This window comes from Theropithecus gelada, chromosome 5 (assembly GCF_003255815.1).
Source record: "Theropithecus gelada isolate Dixy chromosome 5, Tgel_1.0, whole genome shotgun sequence".
NCBI lineage: Eukaryota > Metazoa > Chordata > Mammalia > Primates > Cercopithecidae > Theropithecus > Theropithecus gelada.
In genome coordinates, this window is record NC_037672.1 from 172479941 (window position 1) to 172497437 (window position 17497).

The window sequence follows — 17497 nt, forward strand, 5'->3', positions numbered from 1 at the left end:
AGTGAAATTATGTGTTTTTTCCTGTTGAGTTTCTTATATGTGTTTATTATTACTTCTTTGCTGGAGGAAGAGTTTGAAAATATTTCCTCTCATTCAACAGGTTCTCTATTCACTTTGCTGATTTTTTTTTTCCTTTGCCATGCAGAGGTATTTTAGTGTAATATAACCTCATATGTTTATTTTTGTTTTTGTTATCTGTGATTTTGAGGACCTAGCCATAAAATTGCCTAGACCAATGCTCTGAAGTATTTTTTCTATGTTTTCTTCCAGTGCTTTTGTAGTTTCTGGTCTTATGTTTAAGTCCGTAATCCATCTTAAGTTGATTTTTGTGTATAGTGACAGCTAGGGGTCCAGTTTCATTCTTCTGCATAAGGATAATCAATTTTCTCAGCACCATTTATTGAAGAGGGTGTCCTTTCCCCAATGTATGCTCTTCGCACCTTTGTCAAAGAAATCAGCTGGCTAGAAATACATGGATTTATTTCTGGATTCTTTTCTGTTCTATTGGTGCGTGTGTCTGTTTTTCCACCAACACCACGTTGTTTTGGCTACTACAGCCTTGTAATATATTTTGAAATCAGGTAGTGTGATGGCTCCAGATTTGTTCTTTATGCTCAGAATTGTTTTGGCTATTCAGGCTCTTTTTCAGTTCCATATGAATCTTAAAATTAAAAAAAAAATCTGTGAAAAATAACATTGGTATTTTGATTGAATGAAACTGTAGATTCATTTTGGACAGTATGGTCATTTTAATGATATTAATTCTTCTGATCAATGAGGATGGGATGCTTTTCCATTTGTTTGCACACTCTTAAATGTCTTTCATCAGTGTTTTATAGTTTTCCTTATAGAGATCTTTCCCCTCCTTGGCTAAATTTATTCCTAAGTATTTTGTTAATTTTTTGAGGCTATAGTCAATGGGATTGCCTTTTTGATTTCTTCCTCAACTAGTTTATTGCTTATGTATAAGAATGCTACTAATTTTTGTATGTTGATTTTGTATCCTACAAGTTACTGAATTTATGTATTAGATCTAATAAGTTTTTGATAGAGTTTTTAGATTTTTCTAAATATTAAGATTATATCATTAGCAAAGAGAGACATTTTGACTTCCACTTTTCCAATTTGGATGCCTTTTATTTATTTATTTTCTCTTACCTAATTGCTAGGGTTGTTTCTTCCAGTACTATGTTGAGTAGGTGTGAGAAAAGTGGGCATCCTTGTCTTATTCCAGTCTCAGAGGAAAGGCTTTCAGGTTTTTTCCATTCACTATGATGTTCACTAGGGATTTCTCATATATTTACGTTGAAATATGTTGAGATATCTTTATTATGCTGAGATATGTTCCTTCTAAACTTAGTTCGTTGAGAGTTTTGTCATGAAAAGATGTTGAATTTCATTAAATGCTTTTTCTACATCTATTGAGATGATTGTATAATCTTCGTCCTTCATTCTGTTGATGTGAAATTGATTTGTATATTTTAAACCATCTTTGCATCCCTAGTATAAATACTACTTGATCGTGACACATTATTTTTTATGTGCTGTTGGATTCAGTTTTCTAACATTTTGACAAGGAATTTTGTGTCTATGTTCATCAGGGAAATTGACCTGTAATTGTTAGTTGGTAGTTGTTCATTCTCAGGTGCGAAAGAGGGGACAGGAATTAATCCTGGTAAGGATGTGGCATAGAGATAGCCCCATCTAATTTAGTAATGTTGAGTTTCTTAAAAGCATGATAAGAAATACAATGCATTATGCTTTAACAAAATGGATGATGGGGTCATTAGTGTTCAATATGGTGAGCTCTACTTTATATTTTAAAGCACATAATATAACCATAGATACAAAAATTCCAGTAACATTTTAAAAAAATAGTTTTACTCCGATAAAACCAGTGAGGTATCATTCAAACCAAATTGAGGAATATGCACAAATGATGGTAGTACACCATTTTCCAGGGAGATTATAAGTATAACTGGCAGAGCACTCATGAGACCAATTTTGAGCTCCAGAAGAGATGTGCATTAGGGGGGTTGGATCCCAGTAGCACCAGATTCCTGGTTTCTAAAAGAAGATTGAGTGAGTGTTAGAGGAGGAAGTGCAACATCTAGGTAAGACCATTCCAAGGCCACCGCACAGTTCGAGCACCTGTGCCATTCATATCCAGCACAAAGTGGCAGTGGGGTGTTCCTGAAATAGCCACAATACTCAAGTAACCTCTGCAGACAAATCCTCCATTGAGAAATGAGCAGAAATTTGGCCAAATGGGACAGTACTCAATCTAATTTGGCTTGCAACAAGTACCTGTAGTAATCTTTAAAAAGGGGACAATGACCTCTTTCTCAGCAAAGCTGGATTTTGGGGTAGAATGCTGAATAACAAACATTCAGAGAAAACTGTCTTTAGATTTCTAATGCATTATTCATCAGAATTATAGTCTATAAAAGGAAAACAGTTTCACTGACAAAATAGAAACATAATAGAACTAGTTTTTTTTTTCTTTTTTAAAAACTATGGAACCAGTGATGACTTTTATTCATTAAAAAATTTTTATTATATATATTTAAGATGCACAACATGATATTCTGATATACACATATATGGTAAAATTGTTACTACAGTCAAGCAATTTAATATATCCATCATCTGACGTAGTTGCCTTTTTATATATGTGTGTTAAGAGCACCTTAGCAAATTTCCAGTATATAATACAAATGTTATTAACTATAGTCCTTATGCTGTACAATAAATCTCTAGGCTTATTCATCCTTTATAACCACAATAATTTTGTACCCTTTCACATACATCGCTCCATTTTCCACTCGCCTTTGGTAACCACTGTTCTGTTCTATTTCTATGAATTTAACTTTTTTGTTTTGTTTGCTTAGATTCCATATATAAGTGAAATCATGTAGTAATTGTCTTTCTGTATTTGGCTTATTTTACATAATGTTCTCAATGTTCATCCACATTTTCGCAAATGGCAGGATCTCCTCAATTTTTAAGGCTGAATAATATTGCATCCTGTATACTATATACAACAATTTCCTTATCGATTCATCTATCAATAGACACTTAGAAGTTCCCATATCTTGGCTATTGTGAATAATACTGCAATGAACATGGGGGAACAGATATCTCTGTGAGATGCAATTTTATTTTCATTGGGTATACACTCAGAAGGATTCCTGGGTCACATGGTAGTTCTGTTTTTAATTTTTTGAAGAGTCTCCGTATTATTTCCCATAATGGCTGCACCAATTTACATTCCTTTTAACAAGGTACAAGGGTTCCCTTTTCTTGCCAATAGTTGTTTTCTCTTGTCTTTTTGATAATAGCCATCCTAACAGTAGCGAGGTGGTATCTCAATGTGGTTTTTGACTGCAGTTTCCCTGATAATTAGTGATGTTAAGCACCTTTCATGTACCTGTTGGTTATTTTTGTCCCTTCTTTGAAGAAACACTTATTCAAGTCCTTTGCCCGCTTATTTATTTATTTATTTATTATTTTTTGAGACAGAGTCTTTGTCACCTAGGCTGGAATGCAGTGGCACCATCTCACTGCAACCTCCACCTCCCAGGTTCAAGCGATTCTCCTGCCTCAGCCTCCCAAGTAGCTGGGATTGCAGGAGCACGCCACCACTCCCAGCTCATTTTTGTGTTTTAGTAGAGATGGAGTTTTACCCCATGTTGGCTAGGCTGGTCTGAATCTCCTAACCTCAAGTGATCCACCCACCTCGGCCTCCCAAAGTGTTGGGATTACAGGCTTGAGCCACGACATCCAGCCCTTTGCCCACTTTTTAATTGGTTTGTTTGCTTTTTCCTCTTCGGTAGTGTGAGCCTCTAATGTTTTGGATATTAAGTGTTTATTATATATGTGGTTCACTAATATTTTCTTCCAGTCTATAGGCTATCTTTTCACTCTGTTGTTTTCTTTGCTGTGCTGAATCATTTGTTTAATGTAGCTACAGTCCCACTGTTTTATTTTTGCCTTTGTTACCTGAGCCATTGGTGGGATATCCAAAAAATGTCCAAGGGCAAGGTCAAGGAGCTTTTTCCCTATATTTCTTCCTAGGAGTTTTACAGTTTCAGGCCTTACTCTTAGGTCTTTGATCCTTTTTGATTTGAATTTTATGTTTGAGGTAAGATAAACATCTACTTTCAGTTTTTTTGCATTTGAGTATTCAGATTTTCCAGCACCTTTTATTGAAGATACTATTCTTTCCCCCACTGTATTATTTTGCTGCCCTTGATAGAAATTAGTTGATCTTGAACACTTGAGTTCATTTTTGGGCTCTCTATTCTGTTACAGTGGTCTATGTATATGTTTTTATGCCAGTACCGCACTTTGTTTTTGTAATATTATTTGAAATTGGGTAGTGGAATGACTTCAACTTTATTTTTCTTTCTCAAGATTGCTGTGGTTATTTGGAGTCTTTTGTGATCTAAAAAGCAGCTAAGAGTAGTAAACAGATTTTGAAAATGATACAAAGGTAATCAGGCCTACTGAATCTTTAGGTGTAATTGAGTTGAAACAGTTTCCTATAACACTTTGATAACTTGCAGAAAAATTTTGCCTTTAGAGGGTTCTAGCAAACCTATTCTCATTGCACTCAAATTATCTAGATCTTCTGAAGTTATTCAAGAACAACTTTCTATTTTGCCCATATTCTAAAATCAACTTGAGGTGTAGGAGCAGAGTGTATTTGTGAAGGAGTAGGAGCAAGACAGAGTCGAAGTGGGAGGGAGAAGCACATACCACCTGGAGCAACTCTGGATTTCCTTCCTTTAGGTGTTCTCTGATATACCCTCAGTCCATTTCAAATTTTCAAGCAAGCCTCTAAACTAATCCTTACAGCTTGTTTCAGGTTCAACGAGGAGGCAAACTCTTCACTACCCAAGAGAGCTATAATCTATCTATTTACACATTTTTTTCTCTCATTTTCTGGGTTTCTGACAGCTTAACCTGACAGAACTCATGAATAAGGGCACCAAGCTGATTACCTTGCATTTCCTGCCACAGAACTATTGCCTGAGAAGTTTTGTGGAAAAACGAATGCAAATTCCACAAGGAAGGAAGTTCATACTTAGAAAGCTCTTTATAAACTCCTTAAATTGATGGCTTTTGGAAAGGGATCAAGGAGAGAAGCCGTAACTGAAAAAAATCAAGAAAGCATTCAGTGTAATCTGCTTTCCATAATAAGGCTCTTTTAACTATGTATATTCATCAATGAAATAAAATCAGATAAGCCTTGAGGAAGTGTACTAGCAATAACTATTGTACTAAAACTATAAGGTGTAGAAAATGAAGAAAGTAAGAGACAGAATGATAGAAAGAGAAAGAGGGAGGGAGGGAAAGAAGGAAGAGGAAAATAAAGTTAAAATGAATTTGACAGAATAACTACATATATATTTAAATACAAACTATGTAATGTAACAGAACATGCCAAATACACAAACCAAAAAAGGAATGAGAAGTCTTACGGGGCCCTACTTTTGCATGAATAACTTCAACTTTTGTGGTAAAGCAGGGCAAAGACAGGAAATATAGGGAGAAGCACTTTCAAATGTCAGAAGAATTTAATGCATAAGAGGTTTCTTCCAGATTACAAAAGGTCCAAAGTCCAAGAGGTGGCAAGGCCATTTATAAAGACCTTATCCTGCACAATAAATAAAAAAAGGAAAAGGAAGGTAAAAGGAAGCAAAGAAATAAGGAGAGGAAGAAAATAAAGGAGAAAGAAAGGAGAGAAAGGAAACAAAGAAATAAAGAGTGAGAGAGAAAGAAGAAAGGAAGAAGAAAGAAAGAAAGAAAAGAAAGAAAGGAAGGAAGGAAGGAAGGAAGGAAGGAAGGAAGGAAGGAAGGAAGGAAGGAAGAGAGAGAGACCAAAAAGAAAGAAAGAGAAAGAAAGAAAGAGTAAGAAAGACTAAGAAAGAAGAATGAAAAAAGAAAGAGAAAGGAGGGAAGGAAGGAAGGAAGAAAAAGAAAGAAAGAAAGAAAGAAAGAAAGAAAGAAAGAAAGAAAGAAAGAAAGAAAGAAAGAAAGAAAGAAAGAAAGAAAGAGAAAGAGAGGGAGAGAAAGACAAAGAGAGAAAGAGAGAGAGACAGAAACATGAAAGAGGGCTTTTTTCAGCTATATGCAAAATGTGGAGTGTAGCTGATCACAACATGTCCAGTTCGCCACAGTTTTTTCATTCTAAGTGTCAACTGTTTTATGTATAAAGAACCATAATAGAATATATAAATAAAATATATCCATCTGTGCATATCTTCAGTACATGGAAAGTATGTCCTGTTGGTAAAAGTCCTTCATAATAATGGATTTTGAGAGCCACTAGATGTCAGCATCTGATAATTCTATGAAAAAGACACATGCTGATTTTTTATGTCTGCGACAGACTTTCTGTTCAGCCATTTTCTTCATCTACATGAACGTGAACCAGAAAGTCTACACTTTTAAAATAATCATATCTCTTGTAAGAAGATAACAATTAATTTGATGTTACTGTTTTTACAATTATGAGTTTTACAATATGTTAGGCAGAGATATGAATAAAAATATCAGCCTCCGTGTGTTTGCGTATATGTATGTATACACACATACATACCTATACATGCATATATGCATGTACATGTATACCCACATGTGTAGTGTGCATTGCCACTATACAAGAAGAAACTGCTTAAAACATGTCTTACCTCCTTAAGCCCTCAACAAGTGTTTCCTTTCTTCCTTCAAGAGAACATTTCATCTGCCACATCATAGGAAATAATGAAGACACCAGAAGTTTTCTTTCTTGTTTTTATTCTATTGCAGATTTCATCCTTTCTACCTTTAGTGTGGATATTTTTGGATACAATATCTCCACACCTCTGCAGATCTGTTTCCTTGAGGGATAAAATGGTGTCTTGTCCATCATATGTGCTGGGCAAAATCAGTGACTTTATGAATGAATTAACATATGAGTTACTTAACTCATTATAGGGAAATAATTTTTAAAACAAGTCATATCTCTTGAGCCAGACCATGAGTTTGGAAGAAGTCATTCTGCAGAATGCATATCATTAAATATCCTTAGACTACAGATATTAAGTGTCTTCAAATAATAAGTAGGGAATTGCTGTTTGCCTTTCTCCTAATATCACTTTTTCTCAACACCTAATTTTGTAGAGGAGGATAGCCAGAGAAAGAGAGAGGGGGAGAGTCTGTCTTCATTCCAACTGTGACGGCAGATACAATCAAGTGACATCTACCAAAGCCCTTAGCTGCAGTTGACAGTGTAATATTTTGCAAAGCCTATGTATGTGTAGGGGGCACAGATGGTGGACCCGGGAAACATTAACACAAAGGTCCTAAAGACTGATTATGCAATGGTTTTCTGTTGTGAACTGGCCACAGTTCGGCTGCATTTTTCCTTCAAGTCTTAGCTGTGAGATCCTTCTTTCAATTCCAATTCTAAAACAAGGTCTCTCCTTTTCTCTGGGAAATTGTAACTACAGACTGAGACTGTAAAATCCATTCACTTAACAAAAATCTATTCATCCCAACTCTCTGTGAGGCACTGTGTTAGGTTCTGTGGGGGGATACAAAGATATATTCAAAACAGTCCCTATTCCAAGAGTTTAAAATGAATCATGTAAAAAAATTACAATCCTTTGTAGTCTTAATATTCCATAAGTGGTTGGTACTTCAAACCCATATAGCACAATTAGTCAGAGGACATTGAATCATCTTACCAAAAAATTCTCATTGATGCATTTAACATACAGAGAAATCAAATCTTAGCAGCTGACTTTTTTTAGATGAAGTAATTGAAATACTTAGAAGAAATTGTTTGCTTCAGGCTATGGAGTGAGCTGAGATTATATAACCATCTTCACTAGCATGCTACTGGTATTCAGTTCTAATGCCTCTAAAATCTAGATTGGAAACAATTTATTAAGCCATAGGTACAACAGCAAACACGAATTCATGAGTATGTTTTCTTTCAGTAACACTGTTAATACAACAATGCTGCACGATGGCTCCTGGACACCAAATATTTAGTGGAAGAGACTTTATTTCAGCTATCTCAAAAGAATATGTCAGATGCATTTCTCTTTTTACTTCAAATCTATTAAGTTGAAACTTTTTCCCATTTTTACCTATTTCCTCTCAGTCTATTTCCTCTTTAGTAAATGCACTAAAAGGATGATGAGGCAAGAGATCAGGTGTGTCCGTGTGCACCTGGAAACATTTTCTCTCTCTTGCTGGTGAAGGGAGTGCTGGCAGAAGCGGATCTGTCACTCAGGCAGAGGGAACAGATGGAGTGAGAAAATTTCTACATACAGGCAGCCCTGAGGAGCTGTGTGGAGAACGTACTCAACAGGCATTTCATTTTCAATCTGCCTTCGCACTGTATTTATGATTTTGTGAAAATGTCTGGTTTCTTTAACTGAATGCTGCATTGAATTGCCTTACAAACTTTTATCTTAATCAAACAATAGCTCCTCAGGTAGCCTGAAAAACAAATCACAGACTTCCCAGGGTTGTGCATGAAAGGCTGAAAGCAGAATTTTGTAGCTTACAATTTTATTTTTTATGTATGTATATTTTTGAACACAGTATTGAGAAGATGTTGGATATGCGTGATTACTGGTAATATAATGAAAAGTGTATTACATATGTGTGTGTGTGTGTGTATATATATATACACCTATTATTTAATAAAATCTAGATGAAATGCTGTTTAAAAATGAGCAAAATTAAACTGTAGAAAAATGATAGCTATAAATTTAAGGACAAGTAACTAATCAGTTACTGAGCTGGAATAATAAATTACATCAAACAGGGACTGACTTGAAGACAGTAAAGCCTGTGACACCATTCATTTTACCTGTGTCCTTTAAAAACTCTCAGACAATTGAAAAAAATGGTATTTACAGAAGAAAATAAATTACTTGTCATTGTCGGAAAAAAAGCTTTGACGTGTATAGATAATAAGATTTCTTAGAGTTGCTTATCCTTTTACAATAATAATATTTCAATATACCAGTTTTAAATATCTCACTGACCTTCAATTTCGTAGCTCTTATAGGATGCACAAAGATCTAGGGACTGAAAATTCAGGGGAATAAGTCAATCAAATGTAATGAGTGATTACTGTGTTTGTATCTAAATGAGCTTTCCCAGAGAGCAAAATAAACAAATACATGAATAAGCCAAAAGTTTTTTTCCGAAGCCACTATATTGCATCTTTATAATTTACACTTAATGATCAATGTCTTCTGTCTAAAAGGAATTGTAGGAAATGAGATACAGAAGGGAAAGGAAGAAATGACATCTGTCTTATTTTGGTGTTATTTTCTTCCTCTTCCCTTTTGGCCAGGTAATTGTCTAAGGTGTGGCTGTGACAGTAAAGGAAGAATGAAAGAATAGTTCTGTAGTGGGTTAAATAGTTACCCCTGCAATGGACTGAATTGTGTCACCACAAATTTCATATATGGAAGCCCTAACCTTAATCACATACAAGGAACTATATTGGAGATATGGCCTTTAAGAATGTGATTAAGGTTCAATGAAATCATAAGGGTGCAGTCCTTATAGATCCTATGGAATTAATGTCCTTATAAGAAGAGGAGGAGACGCCAGTGTGCCCTCCCTGCCACATGAGAATGCAGAAAGATAGTCACGGGCATAGGCAGGAAGAGAACCTTTACCATAACACAGACATGCTGGCATCCTGATCTCAACTTCCAGCCCCTACAACTATGAGAAAATAAATATGTGTGGTTTTTTAGACACCCATTCTGGGCTATTTTGTTACGGCAACAGGAGAAGACTAACATGCTCCCCAAAATATATGTCCACCCAGAAGCTGTGGATGTGATCTCATTTGGAAATATGGTCTTGGCAGATGTAACAGTTAAGGATTTCAAGATGATATTATCCTGGATAACAGTGGGCCATAATCAAATGGCAAATGTCCTTACAAGAGAAGAGAAGGCAAGAAGACACACAGAGGAGATGGTAATATGAAGATAGAGACAGAGGTTGGGGGGATACATCTATAAGCCAGGGAACACTAAGAAATGCTGGCACCAGAAGCTAGAAGAAGGCATTAAATGAACTCTCCCTCAGTGTCTCCAAAATAAACCAACCCTGTTGATACCTTGCCTTGAAAATTCCTGCTTCTGGAACTATGAAAGCATAATTTTCTATTGTTTTAAGCTACCAAATTTGGACAACTTGTTACATCAATATTGAAAAGCTAATACAAGTGCTCATTTACAATCAATCCATCAGCTAGGCGTCACTGAACACATTTCCTAACAAAAAGTTTGTCTGTATACAATACCAAGAGGCAATGAAGAAAGGTCCCAGGTGTGTTTTGTTTTCTTTTGTTTTATAGTCAATTATCATCTTCAGACATCTGGCTCCAACAAATACTGATCTACCTCGGTCACCACAGTTGGCTTTTCCTAGAAGTTCATATAAATGAAAACATACAGTATGTCATCTTTTATGACTAGTTTCTTTCATTTATATAATGCTTTTCAGATTCATTCATGTTTTTGCACATTTTAGAAGTTTGTTCTTTTTTTTTATTTTTTCTTTTTTTGAGACGGAGTCTCGCTCTGTCGCCCAGGCTGGAGTGCAGTGGCCGGATCTCGGCTCACTGCAAGCTCCGCCTCCCGGGTTCCCGCCATTCTCCTGCCTCAGCCTCACGAGTAGCTAGGACTACAGGCGCCGCCACCTCACCCGAATAGTTTTTTGTATTTTGTAGTAGAGACGGGGTTTCATAGTGTTAGCCAGGATGGTATCGATCTCCTGACCTCGTGATCCGCCCGTCTCGGCCTCCCAAAGTGCTGGGATTACAGGCTTGAGCCACGGCACTCGGCCAGAAGTTTGTTCTTTATATTGCTATGTAGTGTTCCATTAAAGGAGGTATCCAAGTTGGTTTCTCTATTCATCAATGAATGAGCATTTTGGTTGTTTCAAATTTTGGGGCATAATGCATAAGTCACTATGAACATTCAGATTTCTTGATTTATGTATAAACACGCTTTCATTTTTTCTTGGGTATATACCCAGGAGTGGAATTGGTGGTCATATCGTAACTCTATGGTTAATTTTTTGAGAAACTGACAGTCTTCTTTCCAAAGTCCCTGCACTATTTTACATTCCTATCTACAGTGTGCAAGGGTTCCAATTTCTCACATCCTCGTCAATACTTGTTATTATCTGTCTTCCTGATTATAGCTATCCTGGTGTATGTGAATTGCCATCTCACTGCATTTTCAATTTGCAATTCCCTAATGACTAATAATGTCAAGCATGTTTTCATATGCTTAGATTCCATTTACATATTTTTGGTGACCTATTTATTAATATACATTTTGTTCATAATTTTATTGAGTTTGTCTACTGACAGATGAGTTATGGGTTATGTTTTGGATACAAGTCTTCTTTTTCTTTTATTGTTGTGACTTATAAAAAAAGTTTTATTTTGATGTAGTCCAGTTTATTAATTTTATCTTTTATGCTAATTTTTATGTTTTATTTAAGAAATATTTTACAAACCCAAGGTCACAAAGTTTTATTTTCTCTTCCTTTCAACACTTTTCATAGATTTAGTTTCTACATTTACATGCATGATGTTAATTTTAGGTTATGCGTGATGTAAGGATCAAGGTTCGTTTCTTGTACGTGAATAGACAATTGTTACAGAACCATTTGTTCAGATGATTATTCTTTCCTCATTGAATTACATTAGCACCTTTGTAAAAAATCAGTTGACGTATAAATATGGATCTATACCTAAACTCTGTATTCTGTTTCATTGGTATCAGAAACTGCACTACAATAATTAAAGCTGTACAGTAAGTCATGAACTCAAGTAGTGTAAGATAAGCAACGTTACTACTTTTCAATATGGGTTAAAAGTCCTTTGTAGTTGTCTTATCTAGCCTTTGTAGTTTCATTTCCAATCAATGTGCCAATTTCTGGAAAATAATAGTCTGGTGGGGTTTTGATTAAGATTATATTTTATTAGCAAATCAATTTATGGAGGTTGATATCTAACTACATTGAGTTTTCATAGCCATGAACAAGGTATAGCTCTCCATTTATTTAGATATTATAGATTATTTCTGGCCGGGCGCGGTGGCTCAAGCCTGTAATCCTAGCACTTTGGGAGGCCGAGACGGGCGGATCACGAGGTCAGGAGATCGAGACCATCCTGGCTAACACGGTGAAACCCCGTCTCTACTAAAAAATACAAAAAACTAGCCGGGCGAGGTGGCTGGCGCCTGTAGTCCCAGCTACTCGTGAGGCTGAGGCAGGAGAATAGCGTAAACCCGGGAGGCGGAGCTTGCAGTGAGCTGAGATCCGGCCACTGCACTCCAGTCTGGGCGACAGAGCGAGACTCCGTCTCAAAAAAAAAAAAAAAAAAATTATTTCTCAGCCATGTTTATAGTTTTCAGTGTATAGGTGTTATATTCATTTTAAAAATATACACCTAAATATTGTTAGATTATTATGCTATCATATGTTTTCTAAATTTTATTTTTCTTTTGATTATTCCTAATATACAGAATTCTAATTAATTTTTATATATTGACTTTCAATCCTGCAACCTTGCTCAATACGCTTAGTTCTATTGGCTTATGTGATTGTTAATGATCATTGTTATTATTCTCATTTTATTTATTTATTTATTTTTGAGATGGAGTCTCGCTCTGTTGCCCAGGCTGGAGTGCAGTGGCGTGATCTTGGCTTACTGCAACCTCCACCTCCCGGGTTCACGCCATTCTCCTGCCTCAACCTCCCGAGTAGCTGAGACTACAGGCGCTCGCCACCACACCCAGCTAATTTTTGTATTTGTAGTAGAGATGGGGTTTCACCGTGTTGTTCAGGATGGTCTGGATCTCCTGACCTCGTGATCCGCCCACCTCAGCCTCCCAAAGTGCTGGGATTACAAGTGTGATCCACTGTGCCTGGCCGTGATTATTAATTTTATGTGTCAACTTGACTGGTCCACAGAGTGTCCGGATATTTGGCCAAACATTATTCTGGCTGTTTCTGTGAATGTGTTCTTGGATGACATTAACATTTAAATCAGTAGGCTTAGTAAAGATTACCCTCCCTAATATGGGTGGGCCTCACTCAATCAGTTGAAGGCTTGATAGAACACAAAGGCGAACCCTCCTCCAAGTAAGAATTTTTCCTGCCTGATGCTAGTGGACTTTTAACTGGGACATTGACATTTTTTCTGCCTTCAGACTTGAACTGAAACATGAGCTCTTCCTACGTCTTGTGCCTGCCAATGTTTGAACAGATACTATTCCATAGACTCTCCTGGTTCTCAGGCCTTCAGACCTAGACTAGAACTAAACCATCAGCTATCCTAGCTCTCCAGCTTACCAACTCACCATGCAGATCTTGGGAGTTGTCAGCCTCCATAAACACGTGAGCCAACTCCTTATAACAAATACACACACACACATATGCACACAGACACACACACACACACAAATACCCTATTGATTCTGCTAGAGAACCCTGATTTATAAAGTTTATTTACAGATCCTTTAGAGCTATATACATGGACAGTCATAAAGCATATCTTCAAAAAAGCTTACAGCTGACATCATACTTAACAGCAAAAACCCAAAGCTTTCCTAAGATCGGGAACGAGACAACCACTCTTTTTCAATGTTGTACCGGAAATCCAAGCTCATACAATAAGGCAAGAAAACGAAATAAAAGATGTACAGATTAAGAAGAAAGCAATTGAATTGTCTGTGCCTTCAAAAGACATGATTATTTATGTAGAAAATGCAAAATAAAAGACAAAAAACTCTCAGTTAATTTTATGCCCTGCAAAGTGGAGAGATGCCTCCCCTGATTGTTGAACTACAATCTCCCTAAGATTCCCTCTGCCAATACCAACATCTACTTTAAATATCTGATCGGAGTCTTATATTAATCTTTCAGTTATTCGTGACATGTATCTGGAGGTTTCACTGAGATATTGATAATAAAATGTGCTGTTTGAACATGTACATTGGCATCATGGTACATTCATTTAAAGATTTCTGTTTGGTGGAAGACAATCGATTCCCTTTCAAGTGGCATATGACTATTAATATGGATTTTTCTTGTTTCATTTCTAATTTTGCTTATTTGAGTCTTGTCTCTTTTTCTTACTATAGCTAAGAGTTTAACCTTTTTTGTCTTTTCAGAGAAACCAAGTCTTAGTTTCACTGATTTTACTTTTTTCCTTTTATTCATTTCTGCTCTAATCTTTGTTATTTTCTTTGTTCTGCTAAATTTGGGTTTAGTTTTTTTCTTTTATCTTTTTTTAGTTGCTCAAGATGTAGAGTTAACTTGTTTATTTTAAATCTTTCTTCTTTTGTATAGTAGGTGTTTATCGCTATCAACTTTCCTCTTAGTACTGCTTTTGCTCCATTCAGTAAGTTTTGAAATGTTCTGTTTCCATTTTTCTTTGTCTTAAGATATTTTTAAATTTATCTTTTGATTCCATCTTTGACTTCTTGGCTGTTCAAGAGTGTGTGGATTAATTTCCACATATCTATGAATTTATCCGGTTTTTCTTTTGTTATTGATTACTAATTGATACTTGGTATGATTTCAGTCCTCTCTAATGTATTAAGACTTGCTTTGTGATGAAATATGTAACCTATCCTGGAGGATAATTTGTGCACACTTCAGAAGAATATGTATTCTACTGCTGTTGCGTGGCATGTTCTGCATATGTCTGATATGTCCATTTGTTCTATAACTTTGTTCAGATCTGTTGTTTACTTATTGACTTTCTGTCTGGATGTTGCATCCATTACTGAAGGGGTACTGAAGTCTCCTACTACTATTGAAATGCTTTCTATTTCTCTCTTCAGGTCTTTCAATGTTTGTTTCATATATTTAGGTGCTCTGATGTTGGGTACCTATATAGCTATTATTTTTATATGTCTTCGTAATGAATTGACCTTTTATCATTATATAATAGCCTTCTTTATCTCTTGTAAGATATTGTCTGTATTGTCTGATATAAGTAAGTGCCCCTGTAAAATGAGAAATTATGGGCACAGAGAAATCAGTAGGTGAAAATGGGAGGTATGCAGCCGCAAACCAAGAAGCTATAATAGAAGCCTGAAATAGATCTTTCCCTGGAACCTCTTATGGCCCTGAGAACACCATGATATTGTACTTCTAGTTTTCAGAATTGTGAGACAACACATTTCTATTGCTGAAGCCATTCATTTTCTGTTACCTTGTTATGGCAGGCTTGGTAAGCTAAAACAGAAATGAAAACCATGTTCAAATCTGTTCCTTTAAGAATAAATTGTGATCAAAGCTGGAGAGAAAGTAAGAAAGTCCAATGAGGGAAAGATGTAGAACTTGACTTCCTAATATGGAGGGGCAATGGAAAGACACTGGCAGATATTATCAACCTCCTTTCTTCCCACAGGTAAACTCTTAAGGATAAAATATAACTGATCTTGTTTCCATGGTTTCCCCCCAGCCAGCTAGCTAAATGCAATCTTCTCAAATTGGTATTCGTAAACTGCCAACCAGTCAATTTACTTATGAAATTTATTCCCACACTGTTACTTTATTCATCTCTCTTTTCTTCTAAATTTTGTTTTTTTCTTATTCTTACTGAAAACAGTTCCCTGCAATAGAGAAAGCATATTTATGTGCAGATATGAAATGTCTCTGAGTTATTCAGTGACATTGAAAAGAAAGATACAAACAATTACTGATATCTGGATCCCTCAGAAAATATATTTTTTTAATGAGACTGAACTCATTTTGGAACTTCTTAGTATTCTATGACATGGTTCAATGTTAAGGAAAATTAATCTAGAATCAGGTTAATGGTATGAACAAAAGTACAAAGGGCTAAATGGTTATGCTATATGTAGGGAGCATATAAAATGGGGTAAGGAAATCAGATTTATTCACATTGAAGAGTAATTACAAATAAAATTTGGTGGAGATGGTGGAGCCACAGTAGGTAGGACTCTCAGTCACTTGTCATGAAAATGAGACACTTTTGTTGCTAGCCAGGTAAATCTGGACCTTAAATGAGAGATAATTGAAGGAGGAGGTTTCTCTTTCTCCTTGTCGTGTGAGGTCTTAAATTAAAACTTTGTTCAGAGAAACGGGTGGTACAAACAAACAATGAATTAGGCTATAACAAGGACCATGGGAATCATCAATTCATCAGTTTGTAGGTCATTCAAAAGTTTAGCTCTGACATAGAGAAGCATCAGTATTTATGCAGACACAAATCAACACACACACACACACACACACACACACACACACACACAAACCTGATTCTTTGTCATGCGTTCAGATCTGGAGGAGTATCTATACTCTATTATTTCTTATTCTACTAGATTTATTTGGTTCAGAGCATCTATGTTGTATATAATGTGTTGTCACTCATAGTTTAAAAAACATGAATTAAGTTATAAATGAAAGTGAAAAAAGAAGTGCTAATTAGAATACAGAGATTGATGAATTTGATGAAACTGTGGGAAGAAGAAAACAGAATTTATAAAAGATGGTATATGGTGGTATGCCTTGAAGTCTCTACACTATTATGGCACTATACCACATAATTAGTGAAAATGTTTTATTCTCTCAGGAGATGTGACCTCTGGAGTCATTGTATAAAATAATGAAAAGAGTGCAAAGATAGCCTGGCTCAAACGTTCTTTAGAGTCTTTCTATTATGTGCTTGCAAGGTGAGGTCTTAGGAATACATTTCTGACAGATTTATATTGGTCAAGTTCACTGTCAACAGGGCTACATTATTTTTAAATAATCATTTTCCACCACAACAAAAATTTACATGCAATAATAATTAACAACTATATATCAAAAAGAGACGTGGAGAGCAAATCAGCATATGAGGATTTTACTCACAATTTAGAGGTATTGTCCTCAACAATTTTCTAATGATCTTGCTTTCTTCTTGTGTGCTCTTGAAATTTTGTAAGGTAAGTTTCCCCTTTATTTCACTTGATTACTTTACCCAAGCAATCAAGCCACTCTTGTCAGTTTAATGAGGAGTATAATGCTCAGACTGAAAAAGTCCCTTGCCACTGATTTGCAATGACAAAACAAAAGACTAAGACAAATATCTGATCCTGTGTTAAGCATTAAACAAGGAATTGTTGGCCGGGAGCGGTGGCTCAAGCCTGTAATCCCAGCACTTTGGGAGGCCGAGACAGGTGGATCACAAGGTCAGGAGATCGAGACCATCCTGGCTAACGCGATGAAACCCCGTCTCTACTAAAAAAATACAAAAAATTAGCCGGGCGAGGTGGCGGGTGCCTGTAGTCCCAGCTACTTGGGAGGCTGAGGCAGGAGAATGGCATAAACCCGGGAGGCGGAGCTTGCAGTGAGCTGAGATCTGGCCACTGCACTCCAGCCTGGGCGACAGAGCGAGACTCCGTCTCAAAAAAAAAAAAAAAAAACC